A 25,812-nucleotide genomic window follows, 5' to 3' on the forward strand; every position below is an offset into this window, starting at 1 on the left:
GGAAACTAGAGAAGTGAGCTTATTATCTCTAGACAGCATCTAACACCTTTGATGAAGATTGCCTCCTATGTACATAGATTGCCCTCAAGGCGTTAAAGTTTAGTAAGATTAGAAAATATAAAATAACATGCTCTGTAATGGTAATGAATGATAACATCTTTTATGAACGTGATAAGACAGCATTCTAAAACCAGTAGGACTTATGTGTGTACTCTGTGTACCAGAGTTTTGGAGGCAAGAGTAAATTGGAGTTCTTTAGGTCCAGAGAGCTATATGAATTCTTACCTTTAATTCAAGACTTTTCAAATTAACAAAAAGATTAAAGGAATGGATACATCAACTGTAAAGAGTGAGAACAGTATGGCATTTATGTAACACGATAATTTATCCGACAAATTATAAACCATATACATGGTACTCATATTTATTTCTAGCTTCTTACTCTACACCTGCAGAGATACCTATGCAGCAGATATAGGTAAAAATGTACCATCTATTCTCATCCTTTCAAACTCCATTGCTCATTGTCAGGGTTTTGGTAATGCTTTTTTTTTTCCCCATGGTATTCTGCAGTAAACCATACCTTTGTTGTTTAATGATTTAAGAGCACTGGCTTTGGTGTTAGATGTATTCTTAGTATAGACTCTGTCCTTAATGGTTTGGTGATCGTGGGCAAGTAAACCGTAAACCTTGGTGTCTGCAGGATAGGATAACAGAATGGGATTAAGTGTTTGAAGACAAAATGAAATAATGTCTGTAAACTGCCTACCATAGTGTCTGGCATGTCATAAAGGTTTTGTCATTAGTATTAGCATCACCATCTTAATTGTTTTCCCCAATGACACAACATTGTTAAGCCCTGCATGAGTATATGCTGGAAGTTCAGATTTTTATATAACGGTGTCTTAATTCTTTTAATAATAAGGGTTCCTCTAATGTTTTCTCAAAATGCCTAAGGCCAATTACTTAGTATTTATCAATGAATTCATCCCAAATTAAGGTCTACCCCATTAGCTTTTTGTCTCTTTCTTCTGATCTTTTTTTTGTGTTTCCTCTATGCCACTTTTCTCAGTGCTATGTCCCCTCTGGAATGGTTCCCTGTAGACTTTCTTTTGGATGAAAAGAGTAACTGTGCCAGTTCTTAAAGTGAAGTCTCTCATGTTGGAGAATCATGGGTATCTTTATGCCCCTTGTGTTTCAACACCACAATGTTTTACTGCTTAACCATTCCATATTTATAAGAAAATAGTAATAGTCTGAATGTGCAGATCATGTAAAATACCTCAACTATGTTTTTCTTCATTTTAAGATTTTAATATTTTTGCTTTTCAGAAGCAAAATAGGAGAAGGACATTGCAGAAGCAAGAGGAGGAGCTCGCAGTGACTAGTAAGCAGTATTTTCTTTCTTTGTCATCTGTAAGTGTCAATATTGTTTTAATGGGACAGTGGATTTTTTTTTTTTAATCCTGGATTGTTCTGGCAATGATACAGCTTTAGACTCCTCGGGAAAGAGGGCTATTTTATAAGGATGATGCTTTAACTGTAGCACAGAAAAGACTAGAGCCTTACTCTAGACATGATTGATGATAGTCTTTCAAGCAGGAACCCAAATTATCAGTGAGAAAGACAGAAGGTGTGACTTTTCTCTAGCCGCTGTAGCTAGATCAGCAAACTGAACTTGATAGGATGTGTTGTTATAAGTTGTTGATTCACATGTGTAAACAAAAAGGTTAAGAGTTTTGGCTGTTTCCATATAAGGTAAGTACAGTGAACATGTGGAAATTGTAAAACTAAACATTTTGTAAGACTGGGAAATGGAGGGTGAGCACGAGCCCTGCATCAGGTGTACATGAGCCCTGCTTGGAGTAAAATACGAGCTCCACTTCAGGTGAGTCCCGCTTCTCTCTCTCTCTCTCTCTGCCCCTCGTGGTATTCTCTCCTTCTCTCTTAAATAAATGACGGAAGGAAGGAAGGAAGGAAGGAAGGAAGGAAGGAAGGAATAAATAGAAACCAAGTGGGAAATGGAGGTTAAATTGAAAGTTGAATGGTCATGCCGTTTAATATTAATAAGCTGATTGCGTTTCTTTGTGTGGACATAGGTTGGGTTTCACGTATTATGTATGTTCTTATGCCACTTCTTTAATAACATCATGATATTTCTTATATTTCCCTTGGATTGTATTTAATATGGGCACTGACAAGAAATTTTAGTCAAATATAACTATTTTAGATGGTTCCTTTAAAAATACACTTTCTTGCATGAATGTTTTGTCATATATTGATTCTCCATTATCACAAAAACAGGTTATTGTAAACAGAAATATACCCCTGTAATTTATACAAGCAACATACTTCATTTGATTACATATTTATTTAGTAAGGATTTTTTATCTATTGGCATCACAGTGCTATATCGTAACAATCCAAGGCCAGCTACTAATAAATTCATTTTCATGTCTGTGAAACAGTAAGCACTGGACCTGTTGTCTATGAAGTGTTAATTAATATAAATACACCTTCATTCTTGACCTTTTTCATAGTCATGTGTAATGTTTTGCAAAGGAGATGATGTCTTGAGCAAATTGCGTGGTCTCAACATAAGCTACCTGGAAAAAATTGTCAGATTGGTCAATAAAAGCAATGCTATCTGTAAGATTTTTATATCTTGCACATTTCTTAATTTTATGTATAGTTTTATTTTTAACTATAAATGTTCACATACTTATTGCTTTGAAACTAATTAGAATATTAGTGGGACATATATTTGTTAATAAACATTTTCATCAGTTGTATCATGTTCCAGGTACTAGTCTTTACAAATATTTTTAGGTTTTTGTTAAAATACAAATATTAATTCTTTTAATCAAAATAATAACCTTAAGAGGCAGTAAATGTTAATTACTGTGTGAGGAAATTGAGGGATATAGAGGTGAAATGATTGCTTGTAAGTAGTAGACCCAGGAATCCAAATCCTGTCAGTTTGGCTATAGACTCTTTGGTCTTTACCACTATGGTATATTGCTACTATATCATACTAGGCTGATACAAGTTTTTGGAAAACAGAATGCTGGTATTACTGTTTAGACACTTGTTATCAGCTCTTTGAATTGATTGGAAAAGTAGGGTTTAAATCTCTCAAAATTATTGTAAAACACTGGAAGTTAATGTTCCACAGAAAAAGACTGAATTTGTGACTTCTTTATTCCTTAATTAACCATAGTAGGGCACTTCCACCAATTACGTAGTTCTGACTTTCTGAAATGAAATGGTTGTTTGTCCTGTATTCCACTGGAGTATTCCGAGTTCACATTAGGGCCTTGTGTTATTATAAGAAAAATGTAAATCTGAAGATATCTCACATACTGATTCACTTTGTGCTTGAAATTTCCTGACTGATGATATATTACTTTATATTGTTGGATTCAGTGATATCCACTGATGGTCCTCTTTGCTGCAGAAATTGCATAATGCCCCTCCAGACTCTCCAGTGAGTTCTTTCTCAGGACTTCTACACAGACCAAACCTTAACTTCCCAATGACCTTGTATGCAGACTTTTACTGAGTGATTGAAAGATGCCATATTTTTAAAAATTCTTTAAAATATTTATTTATATTGGGGGAGGGAGAGAGAGAGAGAAAGGGAGGGAGGGAGGGTGGGAGAGAACCAGAACGAACACAAGCAGGAGAGGGGCAGAGAGAAGGAGACAGAATCTAAAGCAGGCTCCAGCTCTGAGCTGTCAGCACAGAGCCCAATGCAGGGCTCAAACTCACAACCAGTGAGATCATGACCTGAGCTGAAGTTGGATGCTTAACCGACTGAGCCACCCAGCCACCCTGAAAAATGCCTTTAAATACAGATTATTAATAAAGGGTAGTAGCTCTTTTTTTAATATTTATATGTAGTAATTCTTTAAACTAAAAGAGCATATGATGCTACAGCATCAAGGAGGGAGATAATGCACTGTGATTATCAAAATTTCAGTGAATCAGAATCACTAGGAGAATTTGTTAAAATACAGATTGCTGGTTCCTTGAAAATCAATTTGAGCAAGTTGTCAGGGGATGCTTTTACTGCTGGTTTGGGGAACTACACGTAGAGAGCCCCTGATCTAGAGTTTCATATATTTATCAGGTTATAAAATGGGGCATACCTCTCCCTCTTACTGTTTTCTCATAATTCAAGAGGATTAATAGTTGTACAGAATATCATTTCTATTTTGTGGTAGCATAGGCAAAAGTCAAATTTCTCCAAATAGGAATTCTTGTCTGCTACTTAGCTATCATTTTTAGCCATAGAGGCTTATTAAAAAGAAAAGAAAATTAAGCTTTTGGGTGTGCGCAGAAGTGAGTCAGAGGTGAAATGGTGGATAATGATATGTCTTAGGGGTCTTTAGAAGTTCACTGAATTAAAATGTATTCAATAAGTAGGAGGTTTGCAGGAAGTAGAAAAGGTGACTTCTTAAGACTTTCATTAATATAATTTTCTGTAAAAGATGGTATAGTAAAAGCTAGAAAAAAATATACATGGATTTCCAGAAAGAAATTTTGAGAAAAATAAAATAGGGATGATGATAACATTTAGATAAAAATGATAATGCTTTTTTTAATCAAAGGATTGTGCCATAATTTCTAAATTGAAGGTTAGCTCACTTTCAAAATTGAAGGTAAAGGAATTAGTTTGTCTTCTGTTGTCTTCAGGAGATATTTTTATTAAACTTTGTCAAATTTGAATTTGAATTCATATTATTTATTTAGTGAATAATTTTGAACATCCACTCCGCTAGGAATACTGGTAGAATCTGGGACAACGTGCTCATGATTTCGGGAATCAAACTGTTGTGTATCAAGCACTGGGAAAAGCATGTGAACCATGGTATCTATTCAATAAATATTTTTGAACGAATTAAGACTAAATGAATAGAACCAATCATAGAATAGAACCAGAAATACCTGGTTGGGCACCTGGGCGGCTCAGTCAGTTGAGTAACCAACTTGGGCTCAAGTCATGAGCTCATAGTGTGTGAGCTCAGGCCCTGCATCGGGCTGTGTGCCTACAGCTCAGGTCCTGGAGCCTGCTTCAGGTTCTGTATCTCTCTCTCTTCCCGTCCCCCAGTCATGCTCTATCTTTCCTTCTCTCTCTTCCTCTCTCTCTCTCTCTCTCTCTCTCTCTCTCTCTCTCTCTCAAAAATAAACCTTAAAAAAAATTTTTTTAGAAAAGAAATACCTGGTCATTTTCCTAAAGGCAGCATATTAAATCGAAATAGTCCTGAAATAAATTATTTCTTTTCTTGGATGCACACGGGGGCAGCATGCTGCTGTACTACATGGCAGGATAAATAGCCCTTATTGCTGGCACATTTTACAGCAGTCATTGCAAAGGGATGTTGCTCAGAGATCTCACTCCATCTACTTTCAGTGGGTGTCCACATGAATTCACCAAGTTCTGATGGGGTACTCCTCCCAAGTGTGTGCTAGATTCCTGTTCTGTGTCAAGGGCAGTTGCTTGTGCATCATTTAAAATCAGAAGCAAAACTCTTCAAAACATCAACACACTTACTTCACCATATTACAGTCACCAGCCATTTGCATTGATTCAGTAGCTTCACAGCTTGAGTTCTGTGTGAAATTATTTTGTTCTTTGAAAACCTGTGTTCCAAGGAAATCCTGTGCATCTCATATCTAAGGCATCTACAGACAATTGGCAAATGTAACTGGACAAACATGGCAGTCTGCCTTTCAGTATGCTTCTCACCTGGGGATAGAAAGAATTCTGTCATTTTTGTTGATAAGTGAGTCTTTCAAAATGACTATCTACTGAAAGTTAATTGCAAACATATGGAGAGTTGACATTGATTGAAGCCAGTGCGTGTATGTCTTCCTAAATCCATATTCTTAAAATGGAGGCCCCCCTGCCAAGATTATTAGAAGAAAGTTAGAGGACCTAGTTTCTAGAAAACTTTATAGAATATGACCATTAATTCAATTAATGTCTCCTGAATTATGCTAGCTTAGACATTTGACTAATAATTGTCTAAATGTTGGAAAGCTAAATTACATCAGTTACTTGGGCAGCAAGTTATTAAGTAAGACATTAGGAGATTAAAGAATGAATATCTCAGTTTCCTGAAGTGTTCAGTTGTATAGAAGTTAGGCATCGCAAGTCTTTGTATCACTAAAAGTGATAAAACAATAATATGGGAGAATCATCTCTAAGATATCTCTTTAACAATTTTAAGAGGTGTACTAAGAATGGAATTTCAGTTATATTCTTGTCTTTATGTCCATTGAAAAGAAACTTGGATTCCTTTTTATTACCTTGATTTGAGATAGAGTTTATTGGGCAGTGTGGCAAGGGCCATACACTTCTGCCTCAACTCAAGTTCCTATTCTATTAGCTGCAGAATAGGCAGACCTTCTAGCTAAGTTGGTTTATGATTACACTCTATTTGCTCACCCCAAGATACTCTTCTTTAGTCTTAAGGAAAGTGTAGATTGTAGATAAAAAGCAAAGCAATATGTCTCCTGGTGTTGTATGTCCCTCTGTTCCTAAAGTCCATCATAACACAGTCCCTGGCTTTATCAGACTGGTTACTCCAGATGTAGCAGAGGACAAATAACCATGGTACTCCAGTAATCATGCCATGGGGAGTCTTTTTTGTGCTCTGTCAACTGTCATACACACTTTAAGGACCCTGGTGACATCAATTTTATAAAACTTTCATAAAATTGGCATAATTATTTGGTAGAGATAACTTCTTTCTTATCTTCTTCTCCCTTGGGTTTTGATATACCAATTGGTTAAAAAAAATAAAGATAACTGTGTAGGTGATCATGCATTCTATAAGGCATTCTAGAAAATGTGTAGTCACTTTTACTTCTCCAAAAAGAATAATGTAAAGATGAACTTTAACCATTTTGCAAGTGAATTAACAAAAGAGGATAATTTATTAAGTTATTTGCATGTTTTGCATAAACTGAAAAGAAGGAATGAAAAATCGTTATATAATGTCCAGCCTAGGAGAATATAAGCTTAGTTCCTAAGAGCAGATACTGCTGTAGATTTAACCATGTCACATCCTCCTATTTCCAAGAGATCTGCAATAATCAATCTTTAACATTTTACTACAGTGATCATTTTATAAATTTGTGTATGCTAAAATTTATTGTAATTAGTTACTGAGTTTTAACTGGAGATATTGTTCTCATTTCAAAAACAGCCCCCATTGATCACACAATTTTTTTTATCTACTTATCTCAAAGATCTTTTACCTTTAGTTGATATAACCAAGGTTTGTTAGTGTCTGTACTTAGTGAATATTCTAAGTCAAATTTGTAATTGATTCTAATATAGACTTATTGATGATTCTTATATAGACATTATCTAGTTATTACAATTTTCTAAAAATATAATGTTTGGTCTATTTATATCTCATCTATTTATTACCTATTTAACTAAAATACATGGGACTAGACAATTAGACTGTATTATAGTTAGCCTTTCCCTTGTACTTACTATATTCAATTCTCATGATAACCATTTGACTCCACAGAAAATAATCAGTTTTTCTTCCACCCAATACATAGCATAGATGTTACATGTGTCTAGAGCCTCATTGACTTTATGGTTGAGATATAAGGAAGGGACTTTAAAAATATGTTTATTATTACTCTCTGAAAAGCTGCCTTGAGACACGTGCGTGCACACACACACACACACACACACACACACACACACACATTGAATTGAGACTAGAAGACCATAGGGAACAGAAAGGATCACCTACTTCCGTTTTTAGATGAAACTGTGTCTAAACTTTCTGTAAGTCTTGGTTGTCTCATAATCTTTACAACTGACACCTGATCAAAATCTACTTTTAGTGTTAGATTTATTCACTTTATAAATTGATAAAGTAACATACAAGAAAATCTGTTTCAAGCTCCTGGAGGAAATTGCAACATAAATCAATTTTTTTTCTGATTTTCAGAAGGTAGCTGAGTTCCCTAAATATGGGTTAAGCACAGAGGAATCTAGGAATGTTGTGTACCACATGATTCAAAACTAAGAAGGTACAGAACAAGACTTTGATTTCACTCGATTTGTTTTTGCTATTTCTAAAGTGAATGCATGAATAGTAATACTTTTATGTAAAAGTAATATAAGCTTGTATAAAAGCCAGTGCATTCGAGCTGGAGGACCCCATGGGCAATTTCTTGCAATATATACATCTGTGTATCTATTTGTGAAATACATGGTATTTCCTAGCAACTACCAACTTCAGGACAATACTGCTATCAGTTTGGGCTCACTGTGAAAATCTGAAACTTGAAGAAATATTCGAGGTCACATTTGAGGAATAAAATATTCCATTTCCTTTTTAACCTACATCAAAAGATGTAGGATGATTATCAAGATAAGAATTCCTCTCTCAGAACTGATACAAAGAAACGGGTTGGGAAGCTGCTATTCTTGTAATCACCTTATTGCCAGAAGTCTGACTGAGATGGTGTTTGAGGACATGATGTATTCCTTTTGTGGGCACTAGAAATGATCTGGCAGCCTGGCTTTTACTTAAATGGGAACTATGAGGGCCATGCCTTTACACATTAATGTATCATTAGTGCTCAATGGTAATAGCATCTACTGTACTGAAAAACTATTGGAAACATTAAATATCCAAAATTGTTTTCCTTGTGATTAAGCAGAACTTTGTACTGCCCATCCATACCAATATACCGATATCATGCTCTCATTAGATTTAAATTCTATGTTCTGAGTGGATTCATTATTTCATAACTGACATTATTGGCTAGTAGTCAGAAAAAATTCTTGAGAATTTTTAAGAAGATTAGAAAAAAATGAACAATTATATGGTCATAGATCTGTTATAACAACAGTGACAATAAAAGAGCTGAGCCTATTTTTCAATTGGGAGATTATTCTATTCTTTAGCTTGAACTTTGGGCCTAAATTTTAAAATGACTCTTTTTTGATATATACATACCCCAGACATCTCCACTTTTTGAGTTAGGGCATGTAAATACCCGAACAAGACATCCTCTACTACAGAGAATCATTCAGGTACAGAGGGATGCATGATTTTAGGTACCTTGTGCCACAAAACTCTATTGACTACGTTTCCTCATACAGGGAATTAAATTTGAAAGAGGTGAAGAATAATGGTGAAAGCTGAAGAAAGCTATGAAACATTGTTCTATGTTTTCAATTTCATCTCATTCTCCACTCTTGGACTGTAAAGTGGCTTATCCGTGTGTAAAGAAAACAACCCCCAAATCCCTCAGATTCCCATTTACTGATGCCTAGTTGAGTTTTAGGCACTGCTTTTTCAAATTCCAACCCCCCAAAACAGATTAGACCATCAGACTTTACCAAAATCAAATACAATAAATATTTGAGATTAAACGTTATTTTACACATAAAGTTACAGTTCTTTTATTAGTCGTATTATCTACAGAGTATTAAAAGTATAATATTTAAATTTTAAAGCAAATTGTGAATACTTTTTAGTGACTTTCAAATCTGCAATATAGTATTATTAACTATAGTCATCAGTAGAGGTAAATTAGTGGGGACACTTCTAAAAAATGTTCTTTGTTCACTGATGTTGTGGTAGGGACACATCATTTATATGCTCATGGTATGTTCCTTTTAATTTGCTTCTGTAGTTACGTAATAAGAAATCAGAGGGGAGGGTTCAGATTGCCATCACAATTTGCATTAATGAAACAGATGTGTTGAATGACATTGCTTGACATTGGCGTTTAAGTCATTGTTTATCAGTGGAAGACACAAGGTGTAGCCAGGTATGGTAAACATTGATTGCTCTCAAGGGAAAAAAATAACTGTCAGTGAAGTTGAAAGGAACAGTGTGAACTCAGAAAGGACAAAGATTGTATGACAATAATGTAGAAAAAAAATAGAAAATAACAAAGGTAAAGCCAAAGTGAACAGCTGTTACAGATAGGTGGATATATATACATTTATAATTTTCTACAGTCCCCCATTAGAATGGTTTCATTTACACTTATGAAATCTAGCTATAAAATGACTCTCTGAGAGAAAGCATTTCTTAAGAGAATGCAAAAGCCTTAAAATGATTCTTATCAGTTGCATTCTTTTTGAACAACATTCCAAATATCAAATACCACTGTGATGCTTCAGTGATGGCATACAATTATATTTAAGCCTCAAGGCACAATGAAAAGTGCTGAATGGTTTAATCAAGTAGACAGTATTAGAGCATGTTTCTCAGCAATGACTCCCTTTAAAATCTCTTATGCTTGTACAGATCCCTACTGTGGTGTTTATCTGACTCTTCTCCGTCTCTGAAAAACCCAGTGATTTTCCCAGAATGATCTTATTTAGGTTGACACTCTTTGGAGGCTGATTCTGCTCTCAGCAGGATGTTGTCAGGAGTGTCTGCACAAGTGAGCCTATTGTGACCTTCTCTGGGAAGTTTATTTTAGATGAACTTTACTTGCTTGATTAAAATAATTTATATTTTCAGTTGTTACTCAGCAGCCTACCTAGCTGTAGAATATGGTAGCCATACTGTCTTCTCTCAAGGTCTCACACAAACTCAGGGACTTGGCAGGGAGGAACCCCAAAAAACAAACAAATACTACTATTAAATGATAATTATTTTTTATGTAAGTGGTATATTTGTGATACCCATCTCATTGATAGAGAAAATAATTTTGAAGGTTTAAATACTTTTAGGATCAATATAGTAATTCAGGTTATTTTGAGTATACTAAATTATTTAAAGATTTTATGAAAAATGTACATGATTGGGGCTAAAACAAGTTGGATGTATTTGCTGAATAGTAGTTCTAATTTGAACATTACTCAGCATTTGTTTGAATATGTGTGTGGATATTATGAGACTAGAATACTATAGTATCTATTTACTAAACTTTCTAAGTTATTTACAAGTTTTTACCATGTATATATCATAATAATAAAGGTAGTAAAGAGCACAAAAAATAAAAGAATTTTTTAGGGAGGACAACATTTGGAATTACATGGTTGTTCTGCCACTTTACCCCATGCAATTTTATGGGAATCAGCATGCAGCCTGCAATTACATACCTTTAAAATCAAGTATAATAAGAAATAATTGCCACACAAGGTCGTTTCTTGCCATGAAGAAAGTTGAGCGAAAAATAAGAACATGTTACTTCTGAAGTTTATAGGGAGTAGTCAAAAAACAGGATCCAAATACATATAGGAAACACAATAAATTAATTAGCAGTTGCCAAAAAGTGTGTGAATTTTATTCAAATTCATTTTTCTTTGTTTCATGATGAAGTATTATCAAGTAACTAATCAGGAATCAAACTGCTTTTACTAATTACCACCTTGATCATTTTTGTGTAATGCTAGTGGGTCAGCTAATTCTAGGTCATAGTAATCTTAGCAGTGGATTATGATACATTGTTATTATTTTATTGACTCAAGACTATAAATGGTTGATTTAGTGTAATAAAAAGACTATGTGCACTGAGAAAGGATCACAGTAAAGGTATCAGGTTATACTTTGTTACCTAGAATATTCTCTGATACATAGCGTAGTAGAAATACTCATTTCCTTCTTGATTTTCCAAAAAATATGACTTTGGAAGAAAAGTGCTATTAGAAGACTAAGACAGTCTCTAGAGCTCAATTCCAGACTCCACTTTGGCCAGAATTACATTTTCTTTCAAAAGTGGTGGAATAAAAGGTATTACACGAAGGTTTGAAAATATAAATGGATTAATGTGAGAATAACTTTTCAAACTTCTGTTTCACTTAAGCCAGGTGATCAATGCTATGCTGGCTTGATTATAGTTTCTAATTTTCCTTCCTAACTTGTTGCATGAATAATATAAAAAATAAAGGATTTTTTAAAAGTTGAATACATTAATGCTTTCAGTCCCTAACATGTTAATTCTTTGCTGATCCCCCTGTGAGTGAACCTTAACATTTCCAAACGCCGTATTATATCATTCTCTTTATTTTCATTTTCAGACTTCACAATCTAAAATGTAGGATTTTTCTGACCTTTACAAATAACTGAATTGATGTAGCTCTTGCCTTCACTCTATCATCTTGATCTAGCCATTTTCTCTGGTCTCAGCAGCTAAAAGTTTTATACTGGGTTGTGCTGTTACCACAAATATACCAATGACATTACACATCTTTGTATTTGGTCATCCTATTATCTGCATTATATATTGTCATCCCTGATTTCTATAATGATTTTCTCTGCAACTTTTTTCCCTCTCTTCACAACCATAAGGTGATTCCTGAAGTGGTTCTGTCTAATAAAAACTCTGATTCCTTTCAGGTTTGTCTTTAAGCTCAGGGTTCATAGATGTATTGTTTCCTTAAACAGTTAATTTCATTAGGATTGTGTTGCATATGAATACTTGGCTGGGCCTAAGCAGTCTTTCAATTCATTAGGATAAACTATTTGCAAAATAAACCTCTTCCCTGATCAAAAGCATTGTGTACCAGTGGACTGTATTCTGCCACCTGTAGGTCATTACTCATTATTTTTCTAATTACAGCTTCATTGTAGTCAGTTCAACCTTAGTCTACAACCCCATCTTTCCTCACAGCTGATCTTTAACTCAGTGTTTTATTCTTTAAGTAGTGTCCACAATTTTTCCCCTTTGAAGTATAATGAAGCCAGCTATCTTCCTAAATGATATTAAGTTCTCTCCCATCTCTAAGTCTCTTAATGCTACTTAAATTGTATTTCCTAGCATTTACTCATACACATCTGCATATTAGTTGATATTTGATTTTAATGTCCCTGAGATTAGAAGGAGGGAAATGAGTCAATGAAAAGGGACTTCTATATTTGTGATATTGTGATTTATACTAAGAAATATATATTTAGTCTTCGTCCCTGTTTCTGGCACAGAGTCCTAAAACCATTGGAATTTCCAGTGATGAGAAGTAATAAAGGTTTCTGTTATGCTAATGAGGTGACTTTTGGATCCCATCTAAGCATGAGGGCTGGTTGCCAGTAGAGCCAATGTATGGTTAGAGGGTTGGAACTTCCAGTCCCATCCCCAAACCTGCTGGGAGAGGAGAGGGGCTGGAGATTGAGTTCAGTCACCAATGGCCATGGTTTAATCAATCATGGTAAAAGCATTGGTTTGGAGAGCTTCCAGGTTGGTGAATATGTGAAGATTCTGGGAGAGTGGTGCCCCTGGAAATGGCATAGGAACTGCATTCCCTTTCTCTGTATCTTGTTCTATGTATCTCTTCCATCTGGCTGTTCCTGAGTTATATCCTTTTATAACAGACTATCTTGAAAGTAAAATATTTTTCTGAGTTCTTTGTTCCACTTTACCAAATTAATCAAACCCAAGGAGGGGGTCTTTGGAACCTCTGCTCTATAGCCAGGTGGTCACAAGTGCAGGTGACAACCTGGACTTGCAATTGGCATCTGAAGTGGGGCATACGGGGCCGTTCTTATGAGACTGAGCCCTTAACCCATGAGACCTGATGCCATCTCCAGGCAGATAGTGTTGGAATTGGGTTGAATTGTAGATACCCTGCTGGTATTCAAAAATTGCTTAATGGTGTGGGAAAACCCTCTCTCCCCCTGGACACACACACTGGAATTGGTGATCAGAATAGTTGGTTGGTTATTAGAAGAGGGATCAGAGTCAGAATCAATAATATTTATGTCCTAACTCCCTGGATCTTGAAGATGAGGATGTACTTTTATTCCTATTGTTTAACAGTAAGTTAGTAGTTCCTAAAATTTTTTCCATATAAAAATTCAGTTTTCCAAGTAAGGAGGCCTTATTTAAAATGTCGAGTCTGTTCCATCTTTGGAGATACTGCATATTTAATGCCACTGCACGTACTATATAGGTTGAGACCACTCTTAAACTCATTCAGAAATGCTTGGTGTCTATCTATTGGAGGAAATGAGACTTTATATTTTCCTCAGAAAATATATTAAATGTATGAAAATTATATTTTCCTCAGAAATAGGGGTTATTAAACTCCTTAAAAAATCTCATGTCACAAAGGTATTATGTATACTATGGAGTTTAAATACTGTGATTATACTAGTGACTTGTGCTTTGCTGAATGACTCTTATGCATCAGAGTTATTCAGTGTACTTAACCATTTTATCTAATTGACCGAAGAAACTTGTAAGTTTAACATCACTCCGTTTTATAAAGAAATTGAAGTCCCTAGAAGTTCATGAACATATCCTAAGTAAATATATCTAGTAAGTGACTGAGCCAAAGTTAAATTTTGGCTCCTATTCCACTCTTTTCTCCATAATGTTGTGTACTGAGGTGTATTTGATTGACTACTTTGTAATGTAAATTATGAGTTTACCTTAAGCCTTTTTTAGTGATGGAATAAAGTATTTTAAAATCATTAAATCAATTTATTTTTGATTTAATTTTTAATGTTTATTTTTGAGAGTGAGAGATAGAGTGTGAGTGGAGGGAGGAGCAGAGAGAGAGGGGACAGAGGATCTGAAGCAGGCTCTGCACTGACAGCAGAGAGCCCGATGCAGGGTTCAAAGCCATGATCTGTGAGATCATGTCCTGAGCCAAAGTCTGAGGCTTAACCGACTGAGCCACCCAGGCACCCCATTTTTGATTTTGGAAAAATACAGACTTAAGTAAGCCTTGCATATCATACTCAAGAGAATTCCAACCACTGTGAACTTTGTTTTTCGGGGCTCAGACTTCAAGGTAGCACCTATAAACCCTGCCTTCTGGTATTCGTGCTTTTGTTCATCAACTCCCCTTCAGTGTGCACAGAACCTGTGATTCTAACCAGTCACATGCGCTGATAACATGTAGGTGGTTACATGAAGTTGTAATGCCTGTATTGCTGGGGTTATTTCTGTTGCTGGCTTTGAAAAAACAACTTTCTTTATATCTGCAAGGAAATGAATTTTGCCAATACTCCAAGGGAGTCTGAAAGCAACTTCCTCTGTCCAGCCTCTGATGAGAACCCAGCCCTGGAAAGTATCTAATTGCAGCTTTGTAAATCTTAAGCAGAAGACCTGTGTAAACCATGACTCTTGACCCACAGAAACTGAGTGATAAGAAGTGTATGTTGTTTTAACCCAAGTTAAAACCAAGTTTGTGGTAATTTGTGATGCAGCAAAGGAAAACTAATGCAATTTTGGTTTGTTTTTATCCTTTGTATCTAATGATTGATTAACTAACCAGATACTGAGGTTTTCTGTTGCAAACATATATATTAAGAAACAGGGTATTTTTTCCCCCCTGTAAGTGCTAAAACCATTAATTGAATGAATATATCTATGTTATATTTGACTGCTAGTGGGTATAGTAACCAATTAATCTTTTTGTCTTTTTGCTCCTTTAGCCCTCATAAATCCCTCATTAATTGAATAGACTAAGCATAGCTGTATGCCTCAGTGAGCTTATTTTACGTTAGCTTTTTATTTACTTTATATTTCCCTGCAGCGATTTTTAAAAACAGGTTTCAACTTTTAGTAAAGGTGTATATATTACTTTTTTTTCCCTGTTATTTTAGCTGGCAAACATTTCCTTGTGTTCATTAAACTAGAGCTCAGGAGAGCTCTCATTTTTTTGGTAACTTTATGATTATACTTCTGAAATGACTAAGAAATAAGAGGCTACCACCGATGATACTCCCGACCTTTGCCAACCTTTCTCACATCCTCAAACATTTCTCAAACATCTCCTCAGTGGAACATGGCATTTAATATCCAAATAAAGTGTGGATGTGTCATACATATATTTGCTCTACATAAACCCTACAGTCTCTCACATCATCAAATCTTAAGAATATCTGCACACTCAGAAGACATACGTGAGATATATTTATTTGACTACTTATTAAAAGAAAAATAGCAAAGGCTTGATAAAGTCAACCAAGGAAAGTCACAAGGCAGGTTAATATCTTTAATAAACAAAGATGTGTTATACAATTGTTGTTAAAGAGACATAGGTTTCAGTATAAACATAGGAAACAGATGTAAATAAATAATTCATAGAGTAGAAAAAGCATGTAAGCAATAAGTATATAAAAATATCAGCATCATAGTACTCAGGGAAATTCAAATTAAAATAAAAATGAGATAACATTTTATCTGCAAAGTTAGTGACAGATAGACATAAGAAAAAACAGTCTCTTTATTTCAGGTCAGAATGTGAATTGCTATCACCTTTTTTGGAAGACAACCTGGTAATACATATTATAGTTTAAATTTCATAATCTTTTACTCAAATTTGAGGAATTGCATCCACAGATTTATCAGTATATAAGAATGTATGCACTTGGCTGCATTTGCTATTTTCCTTATTCCTGCTGATTCATTCCAGCTAAAAATAGGTATTGAGATGTCAGTAGTAAGGATCTGCTTGTTGGTAGTGTGAGAAAAGGGTTGGGTCCAAAATTGAAAATGGAGATCCTAGGCAGAGATTTATTTGGCCCTGCAATTTTACAGTTTATTAGGACATCTCTTTCAAGTCACACACATAGCTGTTATGTTTTGATGTGTTTTCAGGGGATGGGATGTACTCCAGTATGACCTTTCTGCTGTAACTGTAACCGCCAGTGCCCTAGGATCCTTAAGACTGAGTTACCAGTTCCAGGGACTCCCTTTGTAAATAGCAGACTCCTTTTTAGGTGTCATGTTTTTCCTTTCTGCACTCTGTTGTCCATCATTCACTTTACTTGCTCACTGTTACAGAAGAGATCTTATAGGCCATAGTATCTGATTATCATTCCAACAAACCAAAAACCAAAATTAAAACTGTGAATAAAGATATATTTAAGAAAATCTTGAAACAATGATACCTATTATCATGTATTCCATCTAGTTTGTCCTAGAGTTCCCAATCAGTAAAATGAGGCATGACAAAGGAATAAAAAAGTTTATAATTTGAAGAAAATGAAAAAAACAAAACAAAACTGTCATTGCATGTGACATGATTGCATATATAAAAATTTCACTTTATATGTTATTTTTCATTCCATTTATTTGTTACGCAAATATTTCTCACTTTGTCACATTTTTTAGTATGATTTTTCTTGTGCATGAACTTTCATTCACTGTCACCTGTTTTTGAATGAAAAACCCCAGATTCATCAAAAGCATCTCTTCTTTCTGAAGCATCTTCATGTGGAGTTTGATTCTCCTTTGTCTGTTATCTTTGTATATCGCATATTCCTCCAAAATAACATTTATCTTAAATCTCATTCATCTTTACCTGTGCACTGTAAGAATCTCACAGAGGTAGTTCTTTTTATATTAGCATTCCTAGCATTTAGCATATTTCTTTGTAGATATAAGGAATAAACATAAATGAATAAGGCAATTCGAGCTGATGAAAGGACAGGCCTAATTACATTAAGCTTTGGGTTTCACTATTGTCCAAAGAGTCTACAAAGGAAAGAGGTAGGAACAGTAGGAATAGAATTAGCAGTTGAATTTTATCACCTTTTTACACATACTCAACAACATCTAGTGGACTAAAGGATAGTGAAATACTCGATTTAACAGAGAGATCCTGCTGTCAAGTTAAGATAACAGAGCAAATTAAATAAAGGAGGGAAAATTGGCATGCTATTAACAAACTATTCCATCTGAAATAAAAGGCCAGATAGATTTACAAAAAGTAATACTTGGGTCATCAAAGTCTCTTCTCCAGAATTTAAGTTTATTTGGGATCTTTTTTTCCCCCCCGAGGTATTTCAGCCTGAAGTAGTCATGAAACTAAATTATATTTTTTAAATGCTTAGATGTAATAATATCTGTACTATCTCTATGATTTGTGTTGTGTTTTTACTAGTTTTTCTCTCACTGAATTCACTCCACTTACTTCTTGATCTTTGCTTTTATCCTATTATAGACCTTTTTGCCACTTTTTTTCTTATATGTGCCTCTCTTCTTGGCCACCTCCCTAGCTCCTTTCAGTTTAATACCTTTGGCAATCTCAAGATTCCACTGATGGAGACGCAATTAATATGGAACTAGTCATTATCATCTCTTGCATAGAGTTCTGCAATAACCTTTTAAAAAATCTCCCTTCTTTTCGCTCCCCTATTTTGGAGAATTGTATTATCATTCCAAATATTTGCATGCCTTTCTTGAGGACTTGCCCCTACCTGTGGAGGATTATAGATCTGGTCTTTTGATGTCAGACTTGACCCCATGACTTGCTGTGACATATTTAAATGTCAACAGAAGTAACCCAAGACACTTTTGCGCAGAAACTTTAAGAACCAAGTCCTGGTCCAGCCGGTCTCTTTTTTCCTTTGGCGTGAGACGGGCATTGTCCCAGATAGCAACTGTTCGATCATAGAAAAGACAACATGGAACAGAGGCACAGATGACCCACAATGGCTATGCGATGTTAGTGAGAAAAAAAAAAAAAAAAACAACACCTTATTTTTTCTTTGCTTTTCAGGCCTCTGAAATCTTAGCGTTGCCTGCTACCACAGTATAATTTAGTCAACACTGATTCATGTTCCTTCCCCGCACCCAGTCTTTTCTCAACACAGTAGCCAGAGTGAGTTTTTTAAATTGTAAATCATGTTGGCCAATTTACCTCATTTAAAGTCTGAACTGCTTCTCCATTCCACATGAGTGAAAAGACAGACGTTTACAATAAGCGCAGAAACCCCGCCTGATGTGCCACCACACTAACACTTCAGCTTTAGGAACACAGCACGGACCACTTCCCTTTCAATCTCTGTGGGGCAAGGGCAAGCATTCAGGCCCTCTTGTTCCTCCTGGAATAAGTTCCTACTGCAGGAGTTGTGCATAGAATGTTCCCTCTTTCTTCTGCTGGCTCCCTCGCCTGCTTCTGATCTTTGTTCAGGTCCTGCTTTCTCAGAGAGGCAGACTTTGACCACCCTATTTAAAATCGCAACATGTTAACTAACCCCTACCCCCACCCACTGCATATGCTGAATCCTCTTTGGCCTGATTTGTGTTGTTTGTTTTTCTCTATTACATTTGTTATTTATTGTCTGTTACCACTCTAGAACTTAAGTTTGGTGAGGTCAGGAATCTTGTTCTCTCTTGTTCACACAACAGTGAACTAGATAGAATAGTACCTGGCAGATACATACATATAGTAAGCTATTTTTGGTGATAACCATTGGGCGAGAAACAGGGGTTGTAGCTATGTGTGACTTATTTCACATTTATTTCAGCTGATCTGTGAAGTCCTAATCTCTGAATATTTATTAAAACCAATTTGCTAGACAGGAGACTGTAAGGCCAGAATATATGACACACATATATTCAGTAGTCTGAAGACTGCTGTCATGCCGGGACCCACAAAAAAATGCCAGATAAATGAAATTTGTGTTTGGCTTTTCTCCTCCTTCTCTGGGAATCTTTATTTTTGTTTGAATAAAAGAGGGAAGGAAGAGTTGGGGTGCCTGGGTGGCTCAATGGGTTAAGCATCTGACTCTTGATTTCGTCTCAGGTCATAATCTCACAGTTAGTGAGTTCAGTCCCCCACATCGGGCTCCATGCTGACAGTGAGGGGCCTGCTTGGAATTCTCTCTCACTCTCTCTCTCTGCCCTTCCTCTGCTGGAGTGCTCTCTCTCTCAAAATAAATAGACTTTAAAGAGTTAAAAGTTATAATTATTCAGGGGATGAAATATAACTTTTTTGATTTGTTTTACATATGACAAAATAAAAGGACCAGAGACACTAATTGACTTTCATGTTGCTCTTTTTTCCCTCACTCTAACCCAAAAGTCAGCAAAATGAATCAGGAAGAAGGGTGAGAAGAACAAAGTGGGGAAACAATGGAAATCCATTTCAATCATGGCCCTTCCTTTACTGAAGATTTCCCAACCTAACACAGGCCCAAGCAGAGAGAGTAAGAAAGCTTATAAGTAAACGAAAAATGAAAACCTTGGTATTAGACCAGACTGGATTTTTACTGCCAGAAAAAATAATTTGGTGGAGGTAGTTTAATGAGCAGTGATATAAAGGGGTCAAGTTGTTGTCCTTGAATGCTGTTGATTCCAATGCATTCAATAATATAGTTATGCCAGTTAAAAAAATATTCTAAAATTTACCCTGTTCTATTTAATGGTGACTTTCTAATTGGTCTTTGTAAGTTAATCAGTCATTGACCCTTTTAATAACAAATGTATCTGTAGAGGCTGCTTTTAGGCCAACAACTTGAACAGTGGAAACCTGAGTGATGAGAGGGGCCCACAGTGACTCCCTGCCCCCTAGCTGAATACGAACAGGCCCATTAGGTGACCCAGCTCAAAATATCCATAATCCCCAACTTACCAAAAAAGGAAAATTCCATATGTTCCCATACCTTCTCACCTTCTCCCTTAACAATAGCCCCCCACTCACTGTCTCCTGGCAGATAGCCTCCCCTGTGCTGTCCTGCTGCCCATTGCTCCCTTCAAGTGTATTCAATAAACTTCTATCTCCTTTGTTCTATCTTGGGTAAATTCTTTCACTGCCCACGTCACCATCACTGGCCTCCACCCCATTGGGTTGCCCTACAGTATCCTCTTTTAGTTAATACCTTGTAAAATTATAGAGTCGTATTAATTTTGCTTGATGTTTGATAATCCTATGGGAATCATTAGGAAATAGCTTCTTAATTTTCTTTCTTTTATCATGTTCCATTTTATTCCCTTATTGTTACTGTAACTTTTGGTGAGTCATTTGGCATAAAATCCTGGAGCATGTCACATGTTCGACTTTACTTCAAACAGGTGTATTTCACAGTATCAGCTGCCACAGTAGTGCCCAGTGCCTTTAAGAGATCATTTTTTTAAGATTAAGGAAATGTCTCTGAAAAAAATAAAGCTCGATTCAGAAAGATAAGTGTACAATTATAAAAGCAATTATAAGGCTTTCTGACTGGATGTGGAAGGAAAGTGTTACTTAGCCAGTTTCACTTAGATCTTTCTGCAATGGCACTTCCAGGCTCTAGGAAAAGCTAGTCATAAAGAATATAAAAATTCGGAAAGCTAATATTTTTGTTTAGGACAGCTAAGGAGTGGGGTGCCTGGGTGGCTCAGCTGGTTAAGCATCTGACTTTGGCTCAGGTCACAATCTCACAGTTAGTGAGTTTGAGCCCTGAGCCCTGCATCAAGCTCTGTTCTGACAGCTCAGAGCCTGGGGCCTGCTTCAGATTCTGTGTGTGTGTGTGTCTCTCTCTCTGCTCCTCCTTCTCTCTCTCTCTCTCTCTCTCTCGCTGTCTCTCTCTCTGTCAAAATAAATAAACATTAAAAAAAATTTAAAAATAAGGTAAAGAGTTCTCCAAGCTAGTCTTTTGCAGAAAATTAGGGATTCTTCACATTTAAACGTTTTTTACTTTATTTTAAAAATAGGAATGTTCTTAGTATAGTTAATGGTAACCTCTTACATTTGTTAAGCACCTTATGATGCAAAGAACGATTTTACATTTGTTACTAGGATTTGTTTTAGGGCAACTAGATTGAGAATGGTGGTTTTGAAATTTACCTAGGGTCTAGCAGAATGCAGACATTCTGTTTTTTGCTACATTTCACTACTTTCTTATTACTCTTGGAAAAGAAAGTGGTGATCCCCAGTGTTCTGCATCTGGGAAAAAATCCCACAGAAGTGGACTCTGTCAACCATGAAATTTGAATACATCTTAAAGATTAAATTACACTCTACTTTGCTTTAGAAATTCTGCCATCTAATATCATGCTGAAGGATAAAACATGATTCGAATTTCACAATTTCCTTAGGCCCTTGGTTGATACAACATGTCAAACTGTATCTGATTTCCAAAGTATCTTCAACACAAAGTCATCTGGTTAGGTCTTTCCTTCCATCAAGTTCTAGTTTAGATGAAGTTTGTCTTTAGTGTATTCAATCTTCTTTTTTATACATTTTTTAATTCTCATTAGATTAATATTTGTAAGATTATTTTTTTTATTTTGAGAGAGAGAGAGAGGGAGGGAGAACAAGTAGAGGATGGGCAGAGAGAGAGGGAGAAAGAATATCCATAACAGGCTCTGCACTGTCAGCCTGGAGCCCAATGCAGCACTCCATCTCACTACCCATGAGATCATGGCCTGAGCTGAACTCAAGAGTTGGTCACTTAATCGACTGAGCCACCCAGATGCCCCAGATGAATATATATATATATATATTTAAGATTGCTATTTAATTTGTTTCATTTTGCCGCATAAAAAACTTAACTCTCTTGCAGGATTTGACAAAGGTATTAAAAATAATATGTAAAAGTCTAATGAGACTTTAGTGTGTTAGCTCTCTGTGATATCTGCAATTACTTTAAGATAAATGTCAGGTATCAGCAAGCAATTTAAGAGGAATCTGAAGTGATAATCGAGTCTCTCTACATTCTTTAAATTTGTACCACAAAGTGGTTGCCTATTCTGCACAATATTCCTGGCCGATGGACAGCATGGATTCATTTGTTCCCAGAAGTTTGTTGGGACATTCAGGAAGTTCAGAAACAATAAAGGCAAAGAACAAAAAAAGATCAAAGATCAAAACAGAACACACATATGCATATATTATAAAAGACCATAGTATAATTGAATTAAATCATTGGTCTCTCTTCCCTGCAACATTATACATCCTTACCCATTGACTTAGCTTTGCCATGTGATGGTAAAACAAAACAAAAACCTAGAGATAAACTAAATATTAATTAAGAAAGATTGGTTGAAGAATTTTTGATAAATATAACATGGCACATTATGCAGTTAGTTTTCATGTAAACTAGATTTAATTAGATTTAATGAACATTTGATTAAGCCTATTTACATGAAGAGATGTCATTCATGTATGATATGTGGAAAGAGGGCATATCTTAGATGAAAGTGTATAATAGAGTTCATTGTATAAAAAAGTAGCAAATTGTGATATGTTTATGTAGATAAGCCTTTCAAAGAACAGTCACCATTGGACACTGATTCAAAAATATTCAGAAATAGAGTGGAGGAGGGAAATTAAGATTGTTAACATTTACTTTTTACAATTTTGTGGTGTTCACTTGGTTAAAATATAAAATATTTCTTTCTGTAATTAAAATTTAAAAAAAATCAGGAACATACAAACAAAAATAATAACTTAAAATTGTTTTGTATTGTATTTTTTGAACGTTTATTTATTTTTGAGAGAGAAAGATAGTGTAGGTGGGGGAGTGCAGGGAGAGAGGGGACAGAGGATCTGAAGAAGGCTCCGTGCTGACAGCAAAGAGCCTGATGAGGGACTCGAACTCCCGAGCTGTGAGATCATGACTTGAGCCGAAGTCAGATGCTTAACTGACTGAGCCACCCAGGAGCCCTAACTTGAAATTTTTAAAATGAAGATAACATTTCCTAACTGACATGAACAGGATTGGGAGAGCAAATATGCCCAAATACTGGCTGTGATCAGGCACTTCTTTCCATGCCCTTCCCAAGGAAAGCATTTGGGAAAATCTGGCAGTTTTCTCTCACTGCCAATGACAGAATTCTGTTTTGACCTAAAATCTTCCACCTAGTTCTCCAGGGAAATCCTGTTTGAAAAAAAAAAGTTTTGTATAGGATTAAATGAATTAGATTAGGGTGAGGTTTATGGGTTTGCAGGTTTGCAGGGAAGACTATTTGGTATGAGATGTGTGAGGTCAGCTGCATGATGCAGTGAAAGAAGATGAAGAGAGAGAGGACATTATTAAAATCCTTGCATTGATTAATATATCACCCTCAAACTGTTGGCATATGCAAATAAAGATCCATAGTTAATGTGATCCTACTTTGGCTTATAGACTTAATGTTTTTCCTTTAACACCATACCAGTACCCTGACCACGTAAGGCCATGTAAGTCATGACTCTAATGTTTTAAAATAACAGTTTTCTTAGAGTTGTCTCTGGTAAAAAACCACAAGGCATTGTGTTTTATGCAGTTGTGTAATATGTTGTTTTAGTGAGTTTTGCCTGAAAATCTGCCTAAGAGCCCAGTTATCCCACTGATTTATGATGAGAGACATCACAGGTCTGGGAGGTGGCCGGGGTGGCTGTTCTTCATTCATCAAGTCAGCTTCATATCTGCCCCACGGATCTTTCATTCTGAGACCCAGGCAAGATCTTTTCATGACAGATGGCAGAACGACAAAAGCACAAGGCAAACCATGCAAACTGGTTTAAAGCCTCTAATCAGTTGAGGCACACATTATATTCAACTTACATAGCACTAGTCAGAGCACATCATATAGTTAAGCCCCAAGTAAAACCCCAAGTTGGAATGACAGGGGAGCACACTACACCCCAAGAGGAAGGCAGGGCAGAGTCAAATGGAAAAGGGTAGGAAAATAAAATCCTATTAAAGGGAGAGGTTGGAGAGTTGGTAGCAGTATATCCAAGATGGGGCTGGATCACATGGAGCACTCTTTTTTCTTAAACTAGTTAGGTGTAAAAAACTTAAGTCGTAAGTTTATAAAAAAGATTACTCTCTGTTTTTCCAAATTCCCCCTCCACTACAACGTCAAAACCTTTGCTTAGCTCTCACCACTATGATTTAAGGTAGTACAAGAGAAACGGAATAGAGAAATATTATGACAAATCCTGAGAAATTTGGGTCTTCCTCAACTTTGAAAGCAGATCTGCCACTTACTATTTCTGTCCCATGGGCAGAAAGAGTCAGGGATTTGGAGAGATGACCTTATCTATATAAAGCTTAGTGCCACATACTGATTCTACCCATTATTTGATTGTGCTCCTTGCCATGTACTAGAAAATAGTTCATAACAGCTACTTCTAAGGATAAATTGGAAGATAACGGAAAGAGGTCCTAAACTTCTCTCTCTGCTTAACAAGTGCACTGAAGGACATCTGTCATTTTTTGTCATGCCCAGCATTCATTTTCACCTCTTCTGGCAAATTATTATTTCCCCAGATGTATTCTGTGTGTTTTGAGTGAGATTGATTCAAATCCTGTGGCTGTGTGACCCAGTCTTGAACAATCAAAACATCATATCCCAATGATTAATTCAGGTGTGAGAAGACGATTCAGTCAGAGCCCTGGAGACTAAATTCTAGGACTTTTGTTGGAACCATTGGAAAGAAAGCACTCTCCACCTGTCCTGCTGGGGTTGGTGTTAGGATGATACATAAGTTGAGATATGTAGGCAGCCATCTTTCCATTGTGTGGAGAGGAGTTGAGAATTTAAGGCACAGCAGTGTAGAACACATAAGGGCGAAAGCCAGAGAGTCCTGTGTCATCATTTTATTCTCTGTATCCAGACATGCCTGAAAATACCCCTAGACTTTCAAGTTACATGAATCAAAAAATTCCTAGTTTTGGTCAATTAATTTTGGTTGTTTTTTCCTGTCATTTTGCTACCAAATGTCTTCCTGATCAGTTAATACTAGTATCTATGTTTTATGTAGTTCATACTAGTATCTAGCAAAACTTTATAAAGGATATGCCTCTAATAAAAAAAAAATGAAGGTGCACACCATTGAAAAGAAAAGGAATTCCCTACGAAGGTGATTCTTTCTTTTTCATTTTAATTTAAAATACAAATTTATCCTGATTTTAAAAGTAAAGTAGTGGGAATGACAGTAACAAACAAGATTTCACCAGTGGATATTGCGACGTGACTATAGCAGACTAATATATGAAACTTAGTAAGGAAATGGCTGCATTTCAAAATGGCTAAATATGCAGGCCCCCAAAATGAAGATACTTTTCAAACTGCCACATTCACTCTGAAACCCATTCATCTCCATCAGCATCCCAAAGATTAAGCACCTGTTCTGTTCAGCTTGGTAATAAAGTGGCT

At 35.9% G+C, this 25,812-nt stretch overlaps 1 long non-coding RNA gene across 1 annotated transcript; it reads right to left on the bottom strand.

Moving 5' to 3' along the window:
• Positions 1-2,352: 2,352 nt before the first annotated feature.
• LOC122479703 lies at positions 2,353-5,871 on the bottom strand. Its single transcript, XR_006296410.1, has 2 exons — positions 5,558-5,871; positions 2,353-2,606 (listed from the first exon to the last, which is right to left on the bottom strand). It is a non-coding gene; the product is annotated as an uncharacterized LOC122479703 (long non-coding RNA).
• Positions 5,872-25,812: the final 19,941 nt, after the last annotated feature.

Source organism: Prionailurus bengalensis, chromosome C1 (genome assembly GCF_016509475.1).
Source record: "Prionailurus bengalensis isolate Pbe53 chromosome C1, Fcat_Pben_1.1_paternal_pri, whole genome shotgun sequence".
Lineage (NCBI taxonomy): Eukaryota > Metazoa > Chordata > Mammalia > Carnivora > Felidae > Prionailurus > Prionailurus bengalensis.